Source organism: Pararge aegeria, chromosome Z (genome assembly GCF_905163445.1).
Source record: "Pararge aegeria chromosome Z, ilParAegt1.1, whole genome shotgun sequence".
NCBI lineage: Eukaryota > Metazoa > Arthropoda > Insecta > Lepidoptera > Nymphalidae > Pararge > Pararge aegeria.
In genome coordinates this window covers 20,242,927-20,268,148 of record NC_053208.1, presented here as the reverse complement: position 1 = coordinate 20,268,148, position 25,222 = coordinate 20,242,927, and the positions used below count along the sequence as shown (strand labels likewise).

The 25,222-nt window shown below is 32.8% G+C and overlaps 1 protein-coding gene across 1 annotated transcript in view; it reads left to right on the top strand.

The window, feature by feature from the left end:
• The first annotated feature begins 6,143 nt into the window (after positions 1-6,143).
• The window catches only part of LOC120636213 (coiled-coil domain-containing protein AGAP005037), a 175,879-nt gene continuing 156,800 nt past the window's right edge, over positions 6,144-25,222 (top strand). The window contains exon 1 of the mRNA XM_039907581.1: positions 6,144-6,158. The gene's annotated coding sequence lies outside the window, so the exon portion shown is untranslated. The remainder of the gene's footprint in view (positions 6,159-25,222) is intronic.

The following is a 25,222-nucleotide window of genomic DNA, read 5'->3' as shown; positions in this document are numbered from 1 at the left end:
AAAATCTTGACGATGTAAACATATGTCTCGCTAAAGTAGTACAATGGTTTGAGGCTAATAACTTAGCTCTTAACGGAAAAAAAAACGAAGAGTATTAAATTCACACTACCGAATGTTAAACAAGTAAAAACCATTGTACAACTTAATAATGAGGAGTTGGATTTGGTGGATACGACAATCTTTTTAGGAATAACTATAGATGCTAAGCTTCAATGGGGCCCACATATAAATAATTTAGCGAACAGACTTAGTTCTGCAGCATACGCGGTAAAAAAGATTCGTCATATGACAAACATAGAAACTGCTAGGCTTGTTTATTTTAGTTATTTTCACAGCATTATGTCCTATGGCATTTTATTATGGGGTAATGCTGCTGATATAGATTCTATTTTCGTCCTGCAGAAAAGGGCTGTTCGTGCGATATATAAAATGGGCCCAAGAGAGTCATTAAGGGATAAATTAAAAGAAGTTAAAATAATGACGGTGCATAGTCAGTACATATATGAAAATTTAATTTATGTCCATAAAAATATATCAAAATTTAAAAAGAAAATGCACTGTAACAATATAAATATTAGAAGCAAAAATAAACTCGTTGTACAGTTTACTAGGCTACACAAAATTGCAAATTCATTCAAGGGCAATTGTATATTATTTTATAACAAATTACCAAATGAAATCTTTGAGTTGTCTCTCAATAAGTTCAAAGTTTATATAAAACGTAAGCTTACAGAAAAATCCTATTATAACATTAAGGATTATTTAAACGATAAAAAAGCTTGGGTGTGAATTGCTCTAGCTTCATAGCTTAATTTAAATTTACTGGCAGATGGTGATAACAAAAAAATAAATTTACCCGGCTAAGTTTGTTGTGGGCTCTTCTTAGACCAGGGCGCGTTTGGAGCCCTCGTAGCTTTAGATTTAAGTTGGCGAACGAAGTTATCACCATCCCGTTACAATTATGTAAACAATTATGTATGAACGCTTCATAAGTGCCTGTGATAGGCCTACATGAATAAAGAAATTTTGAATTTGATGAATAAATTGAATGATTAAAAAAATAAGTCAAATTAAAAAAACAAATTATTATTAATAAAAAGTAACTACAAATACTTATTAATAAAACGTTTTCACGAACACGTGTTCATGTTCAAGTATTGGAGACTAGCTGTGCCCACAGATCCGTCCGTGTATATGGTAATAGCCTTGCCGTAAAATATTTTATTATTTACGATTACTACGATTTTTCTGGAATGTAAAAGTATTCCTTGTCCATCTGAAAGATACAATCTATCTCTGTACTGAGTTCTGTTAAGATTGGGCTGGTTTTTTGGCTGAGCTGTTGAGCCAAACATAGATTACAGGTATTTAAATTTTTTTTTATTATGAATCCCGATTTCCGTAGTAACCTTTTATTTTTCCGGAATAAAAGTTACCTGTGTCTCCGGGATGCGAGTTATCTGATTGTCATATTTCATTAAGATCGAGGCAATGGTTGAGGCAAGCATAGGTTTAAAAAAACTTAAACAGACTCTTTCACATTTATAATTATATGGATACTTAATACTTTGTACTTTGATTTTATTATCTCACAAAATGTGAAAAGTAGAGTATCAACTCAAGCTGCATTCGTTTTGGCCGCTCCTGCTCTCAGAATTCTTGATGCAAAACTTGGGTGTTACTCAAAAATCTCTCGTTCGTTTTGGATGTACCTCGTCGCTCGTAACTTTAGACATTGCATTACCGCCATATTGAATAATCAATTAGTTAGTTACTATAAGAGGAAATAAACGTATAGGGTATGCAATTTGTAAGAGGACTAAAACAGAATTTTATGCTCGAGTGCATACAAGTATACTCAAGGTTCTAGTCTTTTGGATTCTAACATTTTGGACTTTATGTTTGTCTAAACCAAAAAAATATATTTTACACAAAATTGATACACATAGAAATATTTTTTATATTTTTCAAATATCTACAGACTAAACGAATGAAATGAGACCAATTATAAGAAAAAAATGTTGAAAAAATAAATATTAAAAAAAAAAATCGTACAGGCATTCTTTATTAATTTCAAATCATTTTGTGAGATATTGTTACATGTAATATTAAATCTATAATTGAGCTAAATTAAAAGCAGTGTTTAACTCGGCCAATGAACCCGTTTTTTCCTCGACCTACCCCGAACTAATCCAACCCAAAAATTGAATCATAGACCTCGAAGAAATGGCCTCTCATTTGAAATAAAAAGTAGAGTTTCTGAACTGTTTTTCCGAGATATTTATCCCTCGAGCCGAAGTCGAGGGTAGATTTATCGAAGATTGATAATGCTTTTTTTGCACCAGCTAATATTTGGTATATATCATTATTTTAACAATTAAAATTCATTTATTTCAAGTAAAGTTTTAAGCAGTCTCAGGTACAACACACTAACACAAAGTGGGGATTACAAAAACAGATCCGTGGCGAGCAATGTGCGAGATACTGCGTTAACCTTTGCTGTCAATATGTCAATCTGCCTTTTACCGAGAACAATATACCTTTGTTGTGGCTTTTACGTTCATAAAGGCTAGACGTGGATATCATTTCGGCGTCGGGATGCCGGCGTGACATAAAAGTACTTTTACTTAATTTGTGTCACCTTTCTTCTAACGTGGACAGTGGGTGTGGATTTCAATATTAATATCCACTCTTTTGTTTAGATTTCAGTGTTGTTGTTGTTATAATAGGTAGGTTGTTATAACCTGATTGTTATAGAGATAGAGATTTAGTTATAGAGCATTATTTATAATGCTCTATAACTAAATATCACTTGCTTTAACAGCGAAGGAAAATATCGTGAGGAAACCTGCATTTCTGATATAGTGCTCTATAACGTTCTCAAAATCGATATTTGGCTAGCGTGGAGGCAACAGTCTGATTCTGAGAGGGAGACTCGTGCCTTGTGCGCCACGAGTCCACCCATTGCGGCCCGCTTATGGGTTTATGATAACGATGTAACTGTTTTCTGTCTTAAATAAATAAACTTTTGAGGTTTGTTTTTTGACTCAACCAACAAAAAAGCCAATGAGATTATAAAGCCGCTAATAACTTACAATTTAAAATTCATTTTTCAATCTTGTGAGAAATGAAAGCTATTGTGCTGTTGGTCGGGTTGGACTATTCTGCTTAGATACTACCTTTCATTACTTAGATCATCAATTTAAAATAAAATATTTATATCAACCTTCAAGGATGATAAAATATTCGAATGCTCGGGGAATAAAATGGGGGCTGAGTTTTAATACGAATTATGCACAATAATTAATTTCATGAAATTAATAAAGAACCCGAAATAGTCAAAAATCGCGCACGAAGTTGCGGGCATATTATAAATAGGAATTTGGGGGATTTATGTTTATTTATATTGATCATACCGACAGATTATTGATGAAATTTAAATAAAGTTTTGATATCAAAATCAAAATATCTGCAAAACAAACAAACCTAGTTGTTTGAACGCCTTAATTTAATATGTTACTACTGGTTGTCTTCAGTAATCTGCCTATTGTCTATTTTATCTGCCTGTGTAGGCAAACGAGCTTACTTTGCCCACTAGTGTTTCTATATGGGCTCCGCACTGAAAATTACAATTCAAGGATATGCCGAGTAAACCTATGAAATTCTCAATAACATGGTTTACAATGCTTGCGTTAATTTTCTATCAGTCTTTAGAGATGTATAATCTTCAAATAGTCTAATGTCACAAGTTTCAGTAGTGAGCGAGAGCCTTGTGGGACACCTATCTATTACGGTTGAACAAATGAACTAAGACTGTATGATATTATGCTGTGTTCTTCAAATTATTTCTATCTGATAAACATAATCAAATGCTTTGGATATATCACAAAATACACAAAATAGACCAGGCTTTCTGTGAACCTGGCAGTAAAATATAGAAAGATTTTTTAAAAGTTTACCAGCTGTATCTGTCGTACTTCGACCTTTAGTGAAGCCGTATTGCTCCGGGTAAAGTAAGTTATTTGCATTGGAGTGATTCAAAACAAGATTTTTTTTTAAATATTATGATTAGAACTAGGTAGGTTAAAATAAATTAGTTTATTATGTTTCATTACATTTGGGAAAGTATCCACCACATTCATTAAAAAGTATGGGGCAATGATGTCAATGACGTTAGATATTAATATCACACTCTATATACAACATATTTTTTTCAGTTTAAACAACTTAACATTATTAGTAAAATCCCATGCAAATATATGTTAAAAAATTCAAAAATCGTTGCACTTATATATTTCGTTGTCTCTTAATAATAAACCTTAAAAAATAAATATCTAAATATCAATAAGTAAGGATTTTAGTGAATCAGTTAACAAAATAGGAACAGTCTGATAAATGTTTAAAAGCATTTCCTTTATTATTATTTATAATTAAATTAAAAGTTTATTTACTTTTCCCAGGATTATTATTAAAATTTTCCAAGATTGATCATCAATGTATAGCAACTACGGATATATACAAAGGTCCTTAAATGTTCTAGAGTAGGTTCTTTTCTACATGTTGGATAAAAGTTGTTAAAAGAGTCTGACAATATTGTTTTACATATACATAATCATAATATGAAACTTGTAATATTTAAATTAATTTAGATGTTTATAGTACAAGCACATTTATAGAAATACGTTGAAACATTATAATCTACTATTAAACGTTAACTTTACCTTACTAATATTTCAATAATTTTAAACAGTTATACGCCGATATGTTTCTATTATCGGTTATTTGACATACGACAAAACATTTCATTATCATGAAATGTTTTGTCTTCTACGCTATAAAAGGTTTATTGGTAAGAACATAACAGATATATGCCCGTTTTCACTAAACCTAGGAATAGCCTTAATCGGATGCCTAGTAATTCAGGTTATTCCTAGAGAACAAAAACTCTTATGTGATTTCAAACCATGTAAGGCTCCGTCTTAACTTACAACACCGATCCAGCGGATCGTAAAGTTCAGGGACTCGTTAACTGACACTTGACAGATCCAAAAAATATATTTTCGATATTTTTTTAAAACCTGAAATCCATACGAAAAATGAAAAATATGATAATACCAACACAAAATACCACACCTTGTCTAGGAACCAGTTAGGTGATATGATAGTGAAGAAAATTAGTGTAAGTTAAATTTATGCTTTGGCGTTACTTACTTAGGCGTTGCCAGGTCTGTCGTTAATGAAAACGGGCAATAAGCCTCTAAACTAAAATAAACTAAACTATTTATGACCAGACAAATAAGCGTGTTACTTAATATTAATAGTATATTATCTCAAAGACTTATTCTGCTAGGTTTGCTATGAACAGTTTGAGCGGTGCCAAATCTCGTAGGAATATTTTACAAGTCGAACTGAGGCCTATGCCTCTACAGATAATTCCATCATGAAAGTACATATAGTTTTAGTAATAAGTTCAGCTAACATACATGTATTCGATTCTTAACACATTACAACTGTAAACAACTAGAACTGTAAAGTTATAATGGGCCTAGATTATATAAGTATCCAATTAGAAAAAAAAAATTATAACACCTCAACATGTTAAGTAAAAAAAAAGTTATACTGAAATCTCGAGTGGAAATTCAAAAAATCATATAATTTCGTAAAATTATAATTTTGTTTCCAATTTTTTAAATAAGATAATATGACTGCAGAGCCGTTAGGAATACAACATTATTTGTTTTGACAGTTCTTTTCATTGCTCTGCAATTTTTTATTATTTGAATTTTTATTGTAATCGATAAAAATTGCGATTTTTTTTGTTTCAACATAAAATTTGACATATTTCACTTCGTTGCGTAGGTAGAAATTTGCTTTGTCATTAAATAAAAACCGGAATAAATTCTTAAAAACCATGTTTGCTGAAAATCACTACTGAAATACTTTGTTTTTGGATGCGACTCCGAACAAAATTTAATGCAGCGCCATCTCACGGTAGATCGCAGAAGTAGCTCGTCGCAGTAACGTTGGGTTCAATTATTTCACAGTTGCCTCCTAGCCGGTTCGCACCTTTCTGGATCACATGTAAAAATAGAATGCATTGCATTACCTAGTTCATTCGTTGATAGCTAGTTGGTGTACGGTGCCTCTATAGCGTATATGTAAATTGTGCTGAAAATTCAGTCGCGAAGACCCAGTGCATAGAATATTAACAGTGTTTCTAGTTCTAGAAGACACGGATTCACATTGGTTCCTTTATTGAAAAGGGTAGGTGTTTTACACTGTAACTATTAAATATTAATGTTACGGGCTGGTTAAAACGGGCTCATTTAAGCTGAATTCATAGCCCGTTTAAAAGCGTTAGCTTACCAATGTTATTGTTTGAGCAGGCGTAATCAGTGAGAATTTTATCATAGCGCTGTTTGCTTTTACAAGATCTCGAGTAAAAAATCTTACTAAAATACTTTCTGTGGTGACAAACGCTATTCGTATTCTATTTATTATGCAAATATGATGGAGCTTTCAATCTTTCAACATAGAAATGGAAATGATGCCACTAACAGGCAAAGTTATTAAGACATCAGCAATAATACAAATAGACATAATTAATTATTTTTACCTAGGAAATAATAAAAGCTTTCTTTTACCCTCTAATTTGGTAGTGAAAATTTGACCGTATGGCACAATTTCAGTTCCTGTAGATTAATTAAGATAGTTAATTCGTTATTTGCTGGTATATAGGTCTATTAAATATATAACAGACAATTACTGTCGTTTTATTGGTAATTATGAATATAGTTTATTAAATTTATGAATTTATTGAATTTAAATTATTGAGATAGTTTAATAGCATAGACCCAACATGCTGCGCTAATGCGGGATGATGGGTTTTAACAATTATTATCATCGTCATGTGACGTACTCTGAGAGGCACGGAATTACAGAACACTATTTTTTAACCCCGGGCTGGGCCTGGTTTGTGGCCAAAAGTATATACATGTTTTTAAAGAAAAAAAGTAGTGCTGTGCAATAATTTCAAATTAATCCAATGACTAGGTACTTTGTGCGTTGTGGGAACACTAACATAAGGAAGCTGAATTTTTATATACCTACCAGTACCAGATAGATAATTTTATTAGTTACTAACTCTGCTCGCGGCTTTGCCCATGCTATATATTTACGTGTACCTACTATTTCCCTCCTATCATACTAATGTTATAATTGCGAACGTTGCTGTGTGAAAAATTAAAAAAAGGGAATGAAATTAAAATCACATCATCGGTTTAGTTCGTCATTATTATTTTTGAGTACAGTACGTTCTTCCTTACTAATGCAATAAACACCAAAAGCGAACCTTGCTGCTTGAAAGAAAAGTAAACATTTCCTTGAACTACTAGCATTTATACGGAAGCCGCCATTTTTTATACTAGGTACGAATAAAGAGCTTGCATGTAATGTTGCGTCCTTCCATGCTGATCAATGCGAACGTTGCTGCGTGATATACCATTAAAAAACGAGCTTTTATTATAAATACAAATAAATAAAAATATATTTGCACGTTTTCCGCCATCTCATAATCTATTTAAATTACTGTTATTAAAAAACATCATTTAAAAACCAGCCAAATGAAATTGAGAAAAAACTCAAATTATTAGTAATTTTGAGAATATATTATTTCTTTGAATTCCACACTGTTTGAGCAAGTAAATTGACTTTAAAAAGCAACAATTTATTGATTTATATGCACTACAACCTTGGCAAGTAGATATTTATTCACGTAACTATTATAATATTAGGCGTTTTTCGCTACTGACTGCAAGTTATACAGGGAAATTACAGAGGATTATGATTATCTCCTTTAAAAATATTAATAAAATAAAAATAAGTTTAAATAATTACTTTTTTGTTTACGTAAGTTTATTTTTGTTATTATTAATAATAAAATAAATTATAAATGCGTTTCCAGGCCCGATTAAATGAAATAATGCTTTTTGCATTTTGCAGACAGCACTAAAATTGCTAAAACTTAACTAAACGATAAAGATTTCGGTTAATAGTGCACCTACAGTTAAGAAATAAAATGCCCCGATTTGCCCCATCTCTATCATCAAACCTCTTTACATATTATCGGATTTACAGCGAGGTTACTATACAATTGATGAATTTCTTAATGACAAGGTTGGTTGGAATCAGCCAGCTCCGCTTTCACCTCTCACAATGTAGAAAAATGAACGTTAAAATGTAAAATGCAAATTGTTGATGTTAGAAAAGAGCAACTGCTAAGTTTCTTACCGGCTTCTTCTCGGTAGAACCGGTGGTAGAGTCACTACAAACAGACAGACTTGACGTTTCAAAAGTGCTAATATTAGGCCTACTTGAAATAAAAGAATTTTAAATTTTGAATTTCCGATTAAAACTTTTACATCAATTGTATGGAAAACGAATAAGTTGAAAAAACAATAAAAAAACATTTCTTGCATTCAATATTTGTTGGTTTTTAGCATACGTCTGTTTTACGGTATTGTTATTTTGAAATTCCGGAAAAAGATTTGACTAGCCCACCGGCGTAAATTCTTCAGAGTCACTCGACCGAGTACTCTCTCATACTTCCAATTCCCTATATTTTTAATAGGCAGTAATTTACTAATTAAATAATAATATGAAGTAGTATTTTACTATTTTGTCTAATTAAATTTAGGCCAAGCACATTTAAATAAACGATTTGGTTTAATTTTATAACAGCTTAAATAATTGTAGTATACTTTAATTTATCTAATAATATTATCTATCTAACTTTTATTTTTCTTCGTAAATTTGGAATACTAATTGATAAGCTAATAAAACACTCTACTGCTTTTTGGCTACTTTTTTTTCATTTTAACCTGAACCCTCACAAATTTTAAGCAATGTACATAATGCATTGAAAAAAATTATTAGAAGTGAACAAAACAATTTAAGACACAATGCTCTCATTTAAGCATAGACACTAGAGAAAGTGAAATAAAAAAAAAATCATTTCAAACTCAGAAATAAAAAAAAAATCCGCAAAACCGCACACTACTTCAACAATACAGAACTCTATTTTGTGTGTATCTATTTTGTAAGTGAAAGATTTTCTACACGCATAATTTAAATGTATTCGTTTATAAGTAGAAAAAAGTAGTAGAAAGTACTTGATTCTATTAAAATAAAGGCAATTGAAAATCTATTCCGGGATAAAATTCAAAATTAATTTTTTTCTAGTAAGGCCTACTACATTATAGTCACTTTTGAAACGCCAAGTAGGTATGTATGTAACATAGTGTCACAAAAATTGGTCCATACGTCAACTGGCACTTAATTTAGCCCAACGGCTAAATCTAGCTTTTCAAAGGGGCAATAGCGCCAGCATTTTGGGTACCATAACCATAAGTGAACTTTTAGACGGCTTATATTTATTGTTAATATAAATTTTAGTTTGTAATTATTATTACCCTACAAAATGTACTTTTCGTTGGTTTATTAATAAAGAACATAATAAAGTATGTATGTTTGTAGTGACTTTACCACTACTTCTACTACTTCTACTGACACTACACCCTACTATAATATTAGGAGTTCCAGTGAACCTCATAAGTATTAGATCTAGACCTCATAAGATATTGCAAAGTTTTAGGAAAATTGGATGAGTAGTTTTTATGCCAAACATAACTAGAAAGAAATTCAGAAGGTTACATTTTTTTCTGATAACTCTTAAGGTAACCTTAGTGGTTTTTAATTACATAAAAGAAAAATATAATAAAGGCGCAATCAATTTCAATTAATCTTTATGGACCTTGTTTTTTGTGGTATGCTTCAAATCGCTAACATACATTTTGACATTCAATTAAAAACCCCATTGCTGGTATATTGTTTTCTTTATATTTTTTTTAAACTGTGGTTAATTTAATCCTTCAATCTGCAAAATGAACGATCTGTATTTATCTAACAGCCAAGTAAATATCACCGTTTGCAGATGCGGCGCAATAAGCCTTTATTGCGTTTCTATCTTGTTTGCATTGTGACGTTCAAACGCGGATACACCGCCATATCGTAATATGGTGTTAAATCGGAAATGAATCTTAGGCGTTCATTAGCCCCTTTTACTACAAAGCAAACGCAGTCCTTGTAAACAAATGCTTTTACTCAAACATCCGCGGAAATATTCAAATCACTTTCGAAAAAAGAATACGCAATTATTACATTAATTACAGACTGAATAAGGAAAGCAGTGAACAAAACTTCAATTTGAAGAAATAACCTTTTTAGTTATTTTTTTCATGTTTTAAATCCTCTATAAAAGATCCAGAAACAGTACACTTATTACTTACATGAAAGAACACATGTCTTAATAACTGTTATATCATTATTATAGGTATAATGTTGTACTGAATTTCAATGATAACACTTCTTCTTTTTTTTTCAATACCTTTGCGCAAAGGGTTCACATTCTAAATGCTCAATGCTTTTATTTGAATACATATCTAAAAAAGAACATCTGCATGAATTTTAAAAAAAGACAACATATTGTAGTTATTTTTACTAATTGCACTATACAAAATATGATTTACTCCTGTTGTTTATTTGTACTCAGTAATGAATGATATTAGGTTACTAGAACCGTTTGTTTTAATGTTAGCAGTAAGCTTACTGTTTCAGAATCTTGGGGGATTCATATTATTGGTGATAAAGCCTTAAAACACTCATGTGATTCTATTACCACTCATACAAACCCCATTCGTGTTTTCATACTCCTTTTATACAACAGTTGTACAAATAACTATTAACTGTCTATAATAAGTACAACTTAATAATGAGGAGTTGGATTTGGTGGATACGACAATCTTTTTAGGAATTACTTTAGATGCTAAGCTTCAATGGGGCCCACATATAAATAATTTAGCGAACAGACTGCAGCATACGCGGTAAAAAAGATTCGTCATATGACAAACATAGAAACTGCTAGGCTTGTTTATTTTAGTTATTTTCACAGCATTATGTCCTATGGCATTTTATTATGGGGTAATGCTGCTGATATAGATTCTATTTTCGTCCTGCAGAAAAGGGCTGTTCGTGCGATATATAAAATGGGCCCAAAAGAGTCATTAAGGGATAAATTTAAAGAAGTTAAAATAATGACGGTGCATAGTCAGTACATATATGAAAATTTAAATTATGTCCATAAGAATATATCAAAATTTAAAAAGAAAATGCACTGTAACAATATAAATATTAGAAGCAAAAATAAACTCGTTGTGCAGTTTACTAGGCTACACAAAATTGCAAATTCATTCAAGGGCAATTGTATATTATTTTATAACAAATTACCAAATGAAATCTTTGAGATGTCTCTTAATAAGTTCAGAGTTTATATAAAACGTAAGCGTACAAAAAATCCTATTATAATATTAAGTATTATTTAAACGATAAAAAAGCTTGGGTGTGAATTGCTCTAGCTTCATAGCTTAATATAAATTTACTGGAAGATGGTGATAACAAAAAAATAAATTTACCCGGTTAAGTTTGTTCTGGGCTGTTCTTAGACCAGGGCACGTTTTGAACCCTCGTTGCTTTAGATTTAAGTTGGCGAACGAAGTTATTACCATCCCGTTACAATTATGTAAACAAATATGTATGAACGCTTCATAAGTGCCTGTGATAGGCCTACATGAATAAAGAAATTTTGAATTTGAATTTGAATTTAGGCTAAAAGGTGAAGTACATACCTATACAATTAGTCTCTTCGAGCAGCTGAGATCCTTGCCGGCTTCTACACGATAGAATCTGCTTTCCGAACCGGTTATCGTTTCAGTACTGCTTATAAAGTAGGCCTACCTGAAATAAATGAATTTTGAGTTAGAATTAGAATTTCTTTAATGTTATTTCTTTAAGATCGTAAAGAAATCCAATGAAAATAAGAATTAGTAGGAACAAACATTCTATTCCAACCCCTAGGTAGAGAGAGTTTTTTACAGAAAAAATACTTTTACAAAATATTTTTTACATTGACAACAGAATTGATTAATCACCGATTTAGATTTTTTTTACCAATATAAAGGCATTTATGGTTGCCATAGGCTTGAATACTGAAAATAACTTTTCCATACTCGGATTTGCAAAGTAAGTCAAACAAAAAGCGGTCGAATGAAAACATTTCTTACGAACGCTGCCTTAACGGTAAGAGATATACAATGGAGTTGATTGAGCTTGATAATCATTTTTTTTTAATGTAGAGTAAAGTCAGTGACCGCAAATAAAAACGCTATAGTTTTTATTTAAGTAACAAAAAGTATTTTATATTTAAAATAATATATTACATGTTTATTGGGCATAGTATACAAAATTATGAATTCTTACCAAAAAAGTGAACTTATCGTTTTAAGTATTTGAAACAAAAGAATTTTTCCTTTTGAAATTTGTTAAGTTAAACGCTCTAATCTCAAGATCTTTTTGTGTTGGATAGTTTATTTATCGGCTTAAGGCTAATATAACATAACGCTACGACCAATAGCTACCACACAAACCAATGAGACATGTTGCAAATACAGCGGAAAATATCTTTTTTGAGAGATTCCTTTTCAAAATTCTAAAACACAGTCTGGGACAACAAATGACTATCATTTAAGGTTGACAAACGTGCGGACGAAGTCGCGAAGAACCGCTAGTATATAATAAAAAAATTTATAGAATAAAAATTAATTCATAATAAGTTTTACAAAACATTGATCCGTTGCTATGAAAAAAGCTAGTTTGTAGATTTTTTCCCATGTTTTTCCTTCTTAAACGCAGCAACTTTCGCATTTGTAACATTAGTAAAGTACGCGGGTAGGGATCGCGAACATAAAAAAAATATATTTGTATGTTTGTCTCCCGTGTTCCTATAAGATTGATTCAAGTATGATAAAACCTTATCGAGTAGCAGAGAACACACCTAAGTAGATTCACAACAGTAAAAAGAAGCATTTCAAAGCAAGCCAGATCATCTATGCAAGAAACCAACCATTGCGCTGAAACTATTTGTTCCTTTTCTTTTACTTTACTACAAGTTATCCCTTCACAACAATCTCACCTGGTGCTAAGTGATGATGTTTACCACCTTGGTAACGGGCTAACCTGTTAAGGGACATGGCATTTATATTAAACCCAATCCCCTAATCAGTTTCTACGCGACATCGTACCGGAACGCTAAATTGCTTTGCGGCAAATCTTTGTATGTAGGGTAATTAGCCACTGCCGTAGCCTCCCACCGGAGTAGACCAGAGAGAAAATTAAGAAATTATAAAATCCTAAATTGCCCCTGCCGGAAATCGAACCTGGAACCTCCCACTTAGAACCACGGCGCTTACCGCTGCGCCAGGGAGGTTATCGAAAACTTTATTAAGTGACGTGAAAATGCCCGCAAAGGTTTCTGTGTATTTGAAGCTCATTTCATTTTAGCGATTGCGAATCCCGTTTCTGACAGTTTAAGCATTGCTATTTGAAATTGTTTGCTTTATTTTTTTCCTTTCTTCTTATTTAGCCACTGACAGGTGGAATTCTCTTTAGGTTACAAAACAAGAGAAAACACTTACGTTGTTTTGATCGTTTAAGCAACGACATTATAAATTGTAATGCCAAGGATAAATAATATTATTCAAAAGAAATTTATCTTTATTTATTTGTTTTTTATTGAGTACTAGCGTAGCCAGCCAGCTTTGCCGGGCTAGATTTTGCTTTATTTTATTTAAACAATAAACTTACATCATTTAATTTTTAATTTATGTCTCATAATATATTAAATCATTTACTTCTCTCCGTATTCATTCTCTTCTATTCTCTTCTCGAGCGGAGGAAGATCGTTATCTACACCCAAAAACCCAACAATAGAATATCATCATAGTAAATAAAAGCTGTATTTGACAGTTTGACAGTTCAAAAATAGGAGTGCTCCAATCGTCACCAAACTTTACAGGATTACTCGCTAGGTCAATCCGGAGATTCCCTAAAAGTTTCATTGAAATTGGTCTAGCCGTTTCGGAGCCTATACGAAACATACCCACACACTTTCTCTTTTATATATATATAGATTTTATTATGATTTGTATTGATTATTATATTATGGAGTATTTTATTGCAATAAAATACTCAACTCAATTAGCTATATTTAAATGCTGTCTTTAAACTCTACTATAGGAGTTTTTAGATCTGGAAAATGAAATATTATTTACCATAGAAAGCGGTAAAACGAACGTAAAATACTTAATCTTTCATTCAAAATTATTACTGCTTTAAGAGGTGGTAGGCTTGAAGCTCTCCTAGTATATTATTTATCAACAACGTATTTGTTTGTTCCGTATGAAAAAAAAAACATTAGTACAATTTCTACAATTATTTTATTACAATATGGTTGACTTTGACTTTTTTTAATTTTCCGAATCTTCAAAAGCAAAACGTTAAAACTAAATAAGATCCAAGCCGTGTCTGAGTTACGAGAGGTATTGAGTACTATATTAATTTAAGAAACAAGTTCAGTTGCGGTCATTAAAAAAAAATCATGTACCAATTAGTTCCACTTTAAGCAAACTGATATATTATTGTTCTCTTTTTGCGTAAAATGGTTTCTTTATTTTAGAAAAGACTACTCATGTACTAGATAAAAACCCTGTTTTAATACAAAACTTCTTGCAAATGGCCTTTTCTGAAGCAAAAATATAAACGAATTGCTCGTTTTTCAAAACCAACTAATGACAGTTGTTTTTTTTCTTCTAAATTGTAATCGAATGCACATATGCTTTATGTTTTTCATAGTTATGGTAATTCATCAGCTCTACCGTTTTAGCGTAATATTAACAGTTTATAGTAGATATCTTAACAACATGGTACTTACCTACCTTAAGAAAAGAAGAGAAGCCAAAGCTTTGATGTAGACTCTTAATCTGGATCTGAAATTGAAGTGCGCAAAAATGTTTATTTTACTGTAATCTAACGACATGCAAGAAAGGTTGTATGTTTCCCATGACGTCATTCTCGGGACTAGTGGTTAGCATGTCCATTCTGCGGATAACGAATTCCTCTTGTCGTCCTTCAGGATACCTAACCCGCTGGAGATCCCGAGTTGAATTCCCGGGCAGACCCAATTCTGTGAATTAAATTCGATACTACCTTAAACCGTTTATCGTTGTAACGCAGTTACATTTCATAATAATCGTTAATTTCCGGCAACCATTGGAGCAGTGTGACAAAGACGCAGCCAAATGTACGACGCCGCGTAGAAATCTATACACGGTGTGGGCAGGCATCTGCCACCGTCTGCTTAGCTCATACAGCATAAAGATTGAGCGCCATCTAGTGACAAGCCTGTTTCCCAGTATTGAAGCTAGATGGCGCTGCTTCAATACTAATCGTAGTTAGCTTTCACACGTTCAAATAAGTAATACTCAGCTGAGGTAGAAAATATCACACTAGTTATAGGGGCTGCCTAGGGGGTTATTGGGAGTGCACACTATTTAATCGATTATTGTAGTACCAAATCAGAACGTTTGCTTATTTGTTATTTAATGCGATTTTTAACTATTAACGAAAGTAAATATTATTATATTATACTAGCGTACCCAGCCCGCTTAGCCGGGCTAGATTTTGCTTTGTTTTATTTATACAATAAACTTACATAATTAAATTTTTAATTTAAGTCTCATAATATATAAAATCATTTATTTCTCTCCGTATTCATTCTCTTCTATTCTCTTCTTGAGCGGGTGAAGATCATTCATTATCTACACCCATGTACACCCAACAATAGAATATCATCATAGTAAATAAAAGCTGTGACAGTTTAACAGGTCAAAAATAGGAGTGCTCCAATCGTCACCAAACTTTACAGGATTACTCGCCAGGTCAATCCGGAGATTCCCGAAAGTTTTATTGAAATCGGTCCAGCCGTTTCGGAGCCTATACGGAACATACTTTCTCTTTTATATATATATTTCTTGTGTGCGTGTGTATGTCACTGAAGTCCTCCTAGACGGTAGGACCGATTTGAATGTTTTTTTTTGTATACGTTTGGGTGGCACCCTGGATGGTTTAGATTCACAAATTAGCCCGACAAATGGCGCTGGGGTCCGCTAGTATATTATATTAGATCAGAATACAGATGTCACCAGTCCTCCACTTCCCGAGGCGACTAAGGCAATATAACGAGAACGGGCAACACCGTCCTCTATGCTACCATCTAAGTACAGCGAGCGCCAACTGGTGATTACGGGTAAACTATCTTTTTGCGAGAGGCCTTTAGTCCAGCAGTGGACTGTTCTGATGATACCTACGTTATTATTAATTGCATTATAAATTATAAATACCGCATCTCGTATAAGGTATATTTTATATTGGTAGATGTGTATCTAATACCGCGCACGAAAAGTATCTATGTCTAGTTAATTCCGGGTTCATTATTAAATTCGCAAAATAAAGACTTCAACCGACACCCATTAAAAGGGCTGTATAAACGCCCTGTTCAGTTCTTACAGCACAAGAGGTACTGTATGAAGATCGAGATAGAATCGGATTAGATATCTATTTGGCCCCACCGCTACCCCTCTAATCCTCTAATCTCTGTATGTAAATTTTTAATTTCTATTTCTATATTAAATTCATTTACAATAAATTTCATTTAGGCCCCAAACTACACCACTTCCACAAGAAAGTGAATATTTATAAATATTTTAAAAATATCTCAAAATAATTGCGATTTTTAGCGATTGCTAAAAGTTGTTGCCGAGCTTTTTATTTGAAAGTTTTTTTTTTTTTTTTATTATTGTGTCACAATACTTCTTAAAATAATTTGCAAAAGAAAGTCGTTTACGAGATAACATTTTTTACCCCCGGCTGCAAAGCCATTAACCTGTTATATCTGCACTAACATATTAGCAAGCATATCATAAACTGCATTATCATTTAACAAAACTGCAGTCAAGGGCTAAATTTTAATAATAAAAGAAAAATAGGTCCTACATGATGATTTTTATAAGTAATAATATTAATAATTATAAGTACTCACTTTCAAAATCAACCCTTTGAGTTGATGAAGTCGGAGAGAAAGAAGTCTCGGGAACTGAAATTGATAAGAGTAATTATTAGTATAATAGAACGACTCTCAAAATTGATCTCCATCTCATAACATCTTTATTTCAAGATGGCTTGCTCGGAGGGCTTGCCGAAGCGCTATTCATTTTGTTTTACGTTATTGTAAGGTGTACTACAATTGTTTATTTAAAATTTTAAACCATAGTTTAACATGAGGTTTCAAACGCACCCTATTTTATAAGAAGCACAATAAACAGCCGCTTATTCCCTTTTTTCTTATTCTTGATTGTCTAGTTGTAATAGTGCAAATCAGTCGATTGCGCTAGTTAACTAGAAAGTCGCTGGTGACAGTCTTCGGGGTCTGATTATATTTGTTGCCTGTTTAAAAGCGTGACCTGGCCGGTACCGACTAAAACTTGAAAAAAAAAACAAGACTGTGCACTTTTCTTATTTCTTTTTTGCAATGTTTATTTGTCGAAAAAAAATAAACATAAGCGAAATAATCAGTTATAAAGTAACTTTTTATTTGATCCCTAAATTGTAAATAATAAATAAAAATAAAATTGTAGGTAGCTTTGTAATTTTTTTAAGTAGGGAAACTTTTACCGAATTGTGTACAGCGGACAACCATTAAGTCGAAAATATTTGCTTTGATGTTAAGATATTCATAAACTTAATAAACAAAATATGTTTGTTTGATTCTAATTTCGGAATACTCAGCCATCATTATCACTTACACATAAAAAAAAATTATTAACTGTCGCACAATGGAAGTAACATTGTGACGAATGTGTACTAATTGGCTACCATACTATAAACTACACTAGGATGTTACATACAAAATTTGAGCGATAAACTCACACACACACTTCGGAGGTAATAAAGGTCAACATGGAGCCTACCAATTTGACCTTTTTTTGTCAGTCTCAGTGATTATTACAGACGCCTAATAATAAAATCTTTAATAATTATTTAACGCTTAAAACTATCTAAATCTAACTAAGTAATTTTGTACCTTTTTTTATAACGTGCTCGTCTAAGATAGAGCAAGTATGTGCCAAGTGGGACGGTGTACTAATATGGCTGATGGCAAACAGTTCTTGTAACCATAAGGTACGAAAAGGCGTGGTATAACTTCAGAAATCGCCATCGCAAAAGATAAGCCTTCATTTTCACGGGAAACAAAAAGTTATATGAACACATAACAATTCATGATATATGGAAAGCCAGTGTTAATGTATACGTATAAATTTTCATGAGAAAAAAAGCAAGATGGGAATTTTTTCCGAGCAATAGAAAAATATCCATTTAATACTCACTTAGAATAAACAACGCTTATCCATTCGCACGCACAATAATTAACACTACGAAATAATATAGTTTCTTACCGTTTCTTGAGCTTTTATCGTTAAAGAACTATTATAAACGCGAGCTAGCCCGTCACAAATCATACCACAGGTGTTTATTGACAGATTAGACCGGACCGGGACCTGGACATCTGTATTGATTGCGCATGCAAAAGTTATGACAGAGATAGCGTATTACTATGCATTTTAGCTCAGGGATTTGGCCCTGGATGTGAAAGAGAACCTATGCGTTACCCTTGTTTACATTGTAGGTCGTTCGGACGGTTTCGTATTTTGGGAGGTTATATATATATTACATTTATGTAGTTGTTTTATTGGATTGCTGGTACTTATAGACGACATATCTCGTGATTTTATGGTTTGTAGGTAGCATTCGATCCAAGATTACTATTCGTAGTAATAAGAAGATTTTTTATGGATGTGATAACTGTGTATTAACTTGGCTAGTCTGATACTTATTCCCGTTCCAGGAAGAACTTAGCGATACAATTTATAATTTGGTTTTGTTTCCAGTAACTGGTACCTACCATATCAAAACACATAAAACACTATAGTATTGTACCTACATTAATATAAAATAGTACGTTAATCTTAAAACGGTGTTTTTTTATAGGTTGCCTTTCAAAGATTTCACGTTGTTTCCTTAAGTTTGGGAGAGAAATAGTTTTTAAATTTCCGATATTTTTGGAGTAAGCACCTACAAATCTTTTCTCCGAGTAGTTAGATTTTAATGGGTTAATATTTAATCTCTATGACCTCATAGGTATTAAATATTATATAGAAGTAGACTGGAGTATTTTGGATTAGATTATTTTTAATTTTGGATATAACTTTCCTAGAATCAAAACTCGGCGTTTTTAAAATTAAATCAATCTTACTACTACTAATTTGTTTTAATTCTAACTAGGTACTACCACCACCGTATTTTTCGAGGTTTGTAAACAGTAACAGATGTAGGCTAGATTCTTTCGACATAACTATGTTGAAATTCTTTGACAAAATTTGAAGTAATAATTATATAAAAAAAAAAAAAATTTTGAACAAAGGAAATCATTACCAAGCGACATTTTGGTATCTTCATACTAAAGCATTACAAAGGTTTTTTTTTTGAAAAATAGTCGTCTCTCCTTGAGTCATTATTTAATGGCTTATGTATTGATTCCAACGCATTCTAAACATAGTTTAAGCTTCGTAAAATGGCATTTAGACATTAGGAAATTCCTCAAATTTGTATGAAATAAATAATTTAAGTTATTTTGGTTTAGTTGCCCTAGTTAAGAAATGTAGTTTTTAGTTAAGAAATGTAGTTTTCACCATCGCCAACATTAATGGTTACATATTATATGTGCCTTTCATAGGTCTACATGAAAAAAACCTTTTTGAATTTGGTTCGTAATAATTTCACCAAATGAAAAGAGAGAACAAAATTTTATTAGGTTTTTTTAATAAATGAAAGAACAACACTCTAAAACAATTTTACTCTCGGGCCTCGGAAATCACGTAGACGCCTACGGTTATTTTCATGAGTAGGTAATGAACTATCAATGAATTTTATACCAATTTGGTCATAATATTCACATAATATTATCAAACCTTTTTCTCTTTATAATATAAGTAAATAAATAAATAAATATACTACGACAATACACTCATCGCCATCTAGCCCGTAAGAGTAGCTTGTGTTATGGGTTCTACGATGACTGATGAATATTTTTATGAATAGGATACATAAATATGCATAATATAAATATAGACACCCAGAACTTAAAAACATTCATGTTCATCACACAAACATTTTCTAGTTGTAGGAATCGAACCCAAGGCCTTGGACTCAGAAAGCAGGGTCGCTGCCCTCAGCACCAATCGGCCGAATTAGTAGGTATAGAAGTATATAAATAGAAGTAATTATAGCTAATTACTTAGTATATATAGTATAGAATATATTATATACTACATATTATATCTCGTATAAAATTTATTCTAGCAGTTGTGGAACAGTAGTTGAAGTACAAACCCAATAATTAAACCCTTTTCCAATAAGGGTTTTTTATTACTACGCGGGTGCGAAAGATTCCTTACGATTTGGTTTTTAAAAGTAATTAATAATAAAATTCTCGTTTCGGAATATGGATCAAACTTTGTTGCAAGTTATAATATTTTATGACTTTTGTTATTAACTTTGAAATGAAATTAAATCATAGATATGAATCTTTTTATTAGTGAACGATGATGGGAATACACTAGACGGGCCTCGTGATGTTTTTAGCGGTGAATTAGTCTTTAGGTAATGAATTAGGTACACATATTAGTTTTTAGTTGCAATTACCTGTAGGCTATACTTATAGCTCCTCGGGAAGTTAATTTATTTACATGTTGCGCGGACACTATATATTTTTTTGGGACAAAACGTTACCTATCTGTTCAGTCAAGACCGTTCCGTAAATTTAAGTTTTAACTAAATCTACTAAAACTACGCGAGCTATAATATTTTAACAGAGCCATCTAGCGAGTTTCCTGTACACTTCGTTCTGCGATGCACAATTGTGCAACCAGATTCGGACGATTGTTGCAGCTATGTGGCAGATGCCGCTAGAGGTATTTTAAACGCAGTACGAACTTGCTCTGAACTAAATTGTAAAGTACGCAGCATACAATTTCACGCTATGGTCCTGGAGGGCGTGCCTAGGCAATTCTAGGGATTCTTAATAAGAGCTTATCAAAATGATCCTAAACAAACTCTCATCAACACCATAATATATATCCTAATATAAATACGCTTCGGACTTTGGAAAAGCCCTTAAACAGATTGTGTCCAAGTTTAGTATCATGAAGCATTTATGCTCTTGTGTTTTAAGCTCTTCTAACGTTTCTCGCCTCCCGGTATAGAAACTCATCCTACCTTCCTTCCTTTAATCATACCTTCATCACTCTATATGCGACAATGGTAGTAATCCAGAACATTACTTCCTAACATTACTTCCTACTCCTTCCTTCCTCGCTTAAAGTTGAATTATTAATTAATATTATAACATATTTAATACCGGTTTAAGCGGTAGCAGTAAGGGTGTAGCCCAGAGCTACACGTCCATTGACCTTTTTTATGATTGCTTTGTTATTGTTTACTTGCGAGGATTCGGTGACGACTAAATGAGTGGAGGCTGGCTAAATAATAACATCACTTTTCCATACAATAAATAAACAAAAGTGACGTTTGACAGCAGTGATTGCAAGATATACGCCTGTCCCAAACCTGTCGCTGGAACCGTAATCACCCTGCGGTTCTGCTAGAATTGTATTATTTATTTAATTCGTAGGAAAACCACGCGAGCAATATAATTTTAACAGAGGCATCTAGCGAATTTTCTATACACTTCGTTCTGCGATGCACATTTGTGCAACCCGACTCGGGCGATGTTGCAGCAATGCGGCAGATGGCGCTAGATGTATCTTAAACGCAGAACTTGCTCTGAACTAAAACAACTTCATGCTTTGGTCGTAGAGGGCGTGCCTAGACAATCTTTCTTGATAATAGCTTTTCAAAAGTTCCTACACAAACTCTCATATATATCCTAATATTTAGACGTTTCGAACTTTTGGAAAACGCTTAAACAGATTGTGTCAAAGTTTAGTATCACGGAGTTTTAACATGCATGATTTGTTTATTTATATAAACTTGGTGTTATTTTCCTTTTTATGATAGTGTTCTTATTGTTTTGTCGCGAGGTTTCGGCGACGAAGAAGATAAGGGGGCTTGGCTGAAAACCAGTGCTGCGTTTTTTAGCATGCAGCTATACTGAGCCAGCTTTTGTCATACATTTTTATTTTATTTTAAAATTTTTATGATACAAATGTAACATTTTTCACAAACGTGCCACAATAAAGATGATTTTTTGTCCTTTCTTTGATATATCTGGACATTCAAGATTATACGTTAAGACATCGTGTCGGCCCTGAATGTTTTGAATAAAATAATAAGAATAAAATAAATAAATATACTACCTATGACAATACAAGCGCCGCCATCTAGCCCCAAAGAAAGCGTAGCTTGTATTATGGGTACAGTTTAAGTATTAAACTAATTAATGATACAATTATAACATTTTAAACAAATGTTTGACAATAAAAACGATTTTTCTTTCATTCTTTCTTTGAAAGAAAGTATAATTATATACGTATAATTTTCGGTGTCCATGGATCACCGAAAATTATACGTTAAGACATCATGCCGGTCCTGATTATTTTCAATAATAATTAAATAAATACAATACGACACTACTCACATCGCCATCTAGCCTCAAAGAAAGCGTAGCTTGTGTTATGGGTACTAAGATGACTGATAAATATTTTTATCGAGGTGTGCGAATAATATATGTTTTCTTGATCTTGAAGCTTCAATCCGTAATCACGTAACGTTCAATCACGTAAACTTTACTAATTGCAAAAGACTGTTCCCAGGAAGTGTTCTAGTTTCACCTTATTAAATAACACAACAGGCTTAAAATAATCGAGAAAGGTGTGACCTAGTAGCAGCAATACAATTTTGCTGATATTGGGTTCCCGATTTTAAAGATTGAAAGAGAAATTGCATTCTATAGTCTCACCTTTTATCACTAACAAAGAGTATTAGTGTCGAAGCAGGAGTCGAAGGTGCATACTTAGTTCACTGGTATTTAGAAAGTCAACAAATAAAAATTCTAAAATTTCTATCACCGCTTAGACTAGTAGGTATTATTATAATACTAACTGTTTGCCGCGGTCTTCGTTGCTGTTTACAGCGGTTTTTGAAAAATCCCGTGAGAACCGTTTGTTTTCCAGGGAAAGGAAGTAGCCTTTGTTACTCTCCGTTCTTTGAACTAAGTTTATGCCAAAAATCAAGTTGATTGGTTGTGTAGTTAGGGCGCAAAAGTATTACAAACAAACAAACATATTTTAGCTCTTGGCTCTTGAATTGGACTTTGATAATTTACTTTAATGGTGAAACAGTGCGCTAGCATGCTCGAGTAAGAAGTTGTCCCACAAATTAAATTGAAAAACCGTCATTGCTGATTACTTTACAAATCCAGTGAGAACCGTTTGTTTTCCTGGGACGGAAAGTAGCCTATGTTACTCTTGGCTCTCGAATTGGACTTTGATTATTTACTTTAATGGTGAAACAGTGGGCTAGCATGCTCGAGTAAGAAGTTGTCCCACAAATTAAATGGAAAAACCGTCATTGCCGAATACTTTACAAATCCAGTGAGTACCGTTTGTTTTCCTGGGACGGAGAATAGCCTATGTTACTCTTGGCTCTTGAACTGGACTTTGATAATTTACTTTAATGTTGAAACAGTGCGCTAGCATGCTCGAGTAAGAAGTTGTCCCACAAATTTTATTAAAAACCGTAATTACCGAATACAACACAGTTGTGCTGCAATCTAGGAAGACATTATTTTTTTTTTTATTATAGTAATATTGTTTCTTTAAAATATAAATATAACCTAAAACAAACTATTTAAAACTAAATAAAATCTAAAACGTCCTCGAAACCACCGCAGCGAGGCACAGTCCCTAAGATGCTGGCAGGATTGCCCCTTGGGATGGCCAAACTAATTCGTTGGCCAAGGTAACTGCCCGCTCTAGGATCACCGGTAGACTCGATAACCCTTTTCGATAATTCTTTGAAAAGGGCTCTTGCCTCCGGACCCCACGGTCCCAAAGTCTCTACTCCAAAAGGCACAAAAATTAAGCAAAATGTAAAAATTTTTTGTTTTTTATTTAATATATATAAAATATATTTATATTTGTATTCAATATCGCTATGCTATGTTTTCCTAACAGAGCCATCTAACTATTTTCAACGCATTTTGTTACGCAATGCATAAACTGCAACTTGCTCCAGATGTGGTTACAGCTATGCGGCACAGGTGGCGTTAGAAGTATCGAAAGCGCATCACACTGCTTTAAACTAACCGCAATATATATTTTTACAATTAGCTCTAATATACCTGTCAGTTATAACCTTTCGAGACCAGTAGAGCGCAATGCACTGCTATTTTCAAGCCGAATCGTACCTATTGTAATCGTACAAATCGAAAAGGCCATATCGAAGAGCAATTTGTTGATGAATTATCCTGGCTACTTGATTTTGTCTGTGCAATTATTCACCGTTAGCAAGATGAGAACATCCGGAAGTTATATGACTGAGGGACTCCCCAGGGGACATAATATGTCTAGAGTTCCATCTTTCATAATGTGTTTCCGGTACCTAGTTTCTCGTCTTGATGACTTCGTCTATAAGTGCACAGATCATACCCTCGGTTTCCCCAAATAGGTCACCGAACTGTAACCAGGATACAGATGCGATTTGATCTACATCCAGTCCCGACAGGGCCTTATAGAATCTCTCTTTGCCAAGGAATAGCGGAGTAAAACCCTTATCTACTGCAACGACATCCTTACACATACCCACAATCATTCTAAGAAAATGTTTCTAAGATTGCACACCTCACGATTATGGAGGTTCTTGGCATACAAGAAAACCACGTCCTCCATACTTGCGTGCGATGTACAACCTCATTTACATTATTCTAGTCAGGTAATTTTCATTTCGATGTAGAACATGAATGTCCACTTTGTGCTCTTTATTGTATAATTGCTTAATAGTAGTAGGTAGGTACATAGTATTAGTCGTTTACGCCCGTTTATTTTCATCGGAATAGGTATTTGTCCAACAAATAATAATGACAAGTAATTACCGAATTGCATGTACATAATACTAACGATGTTAAAACACAAACATAGTG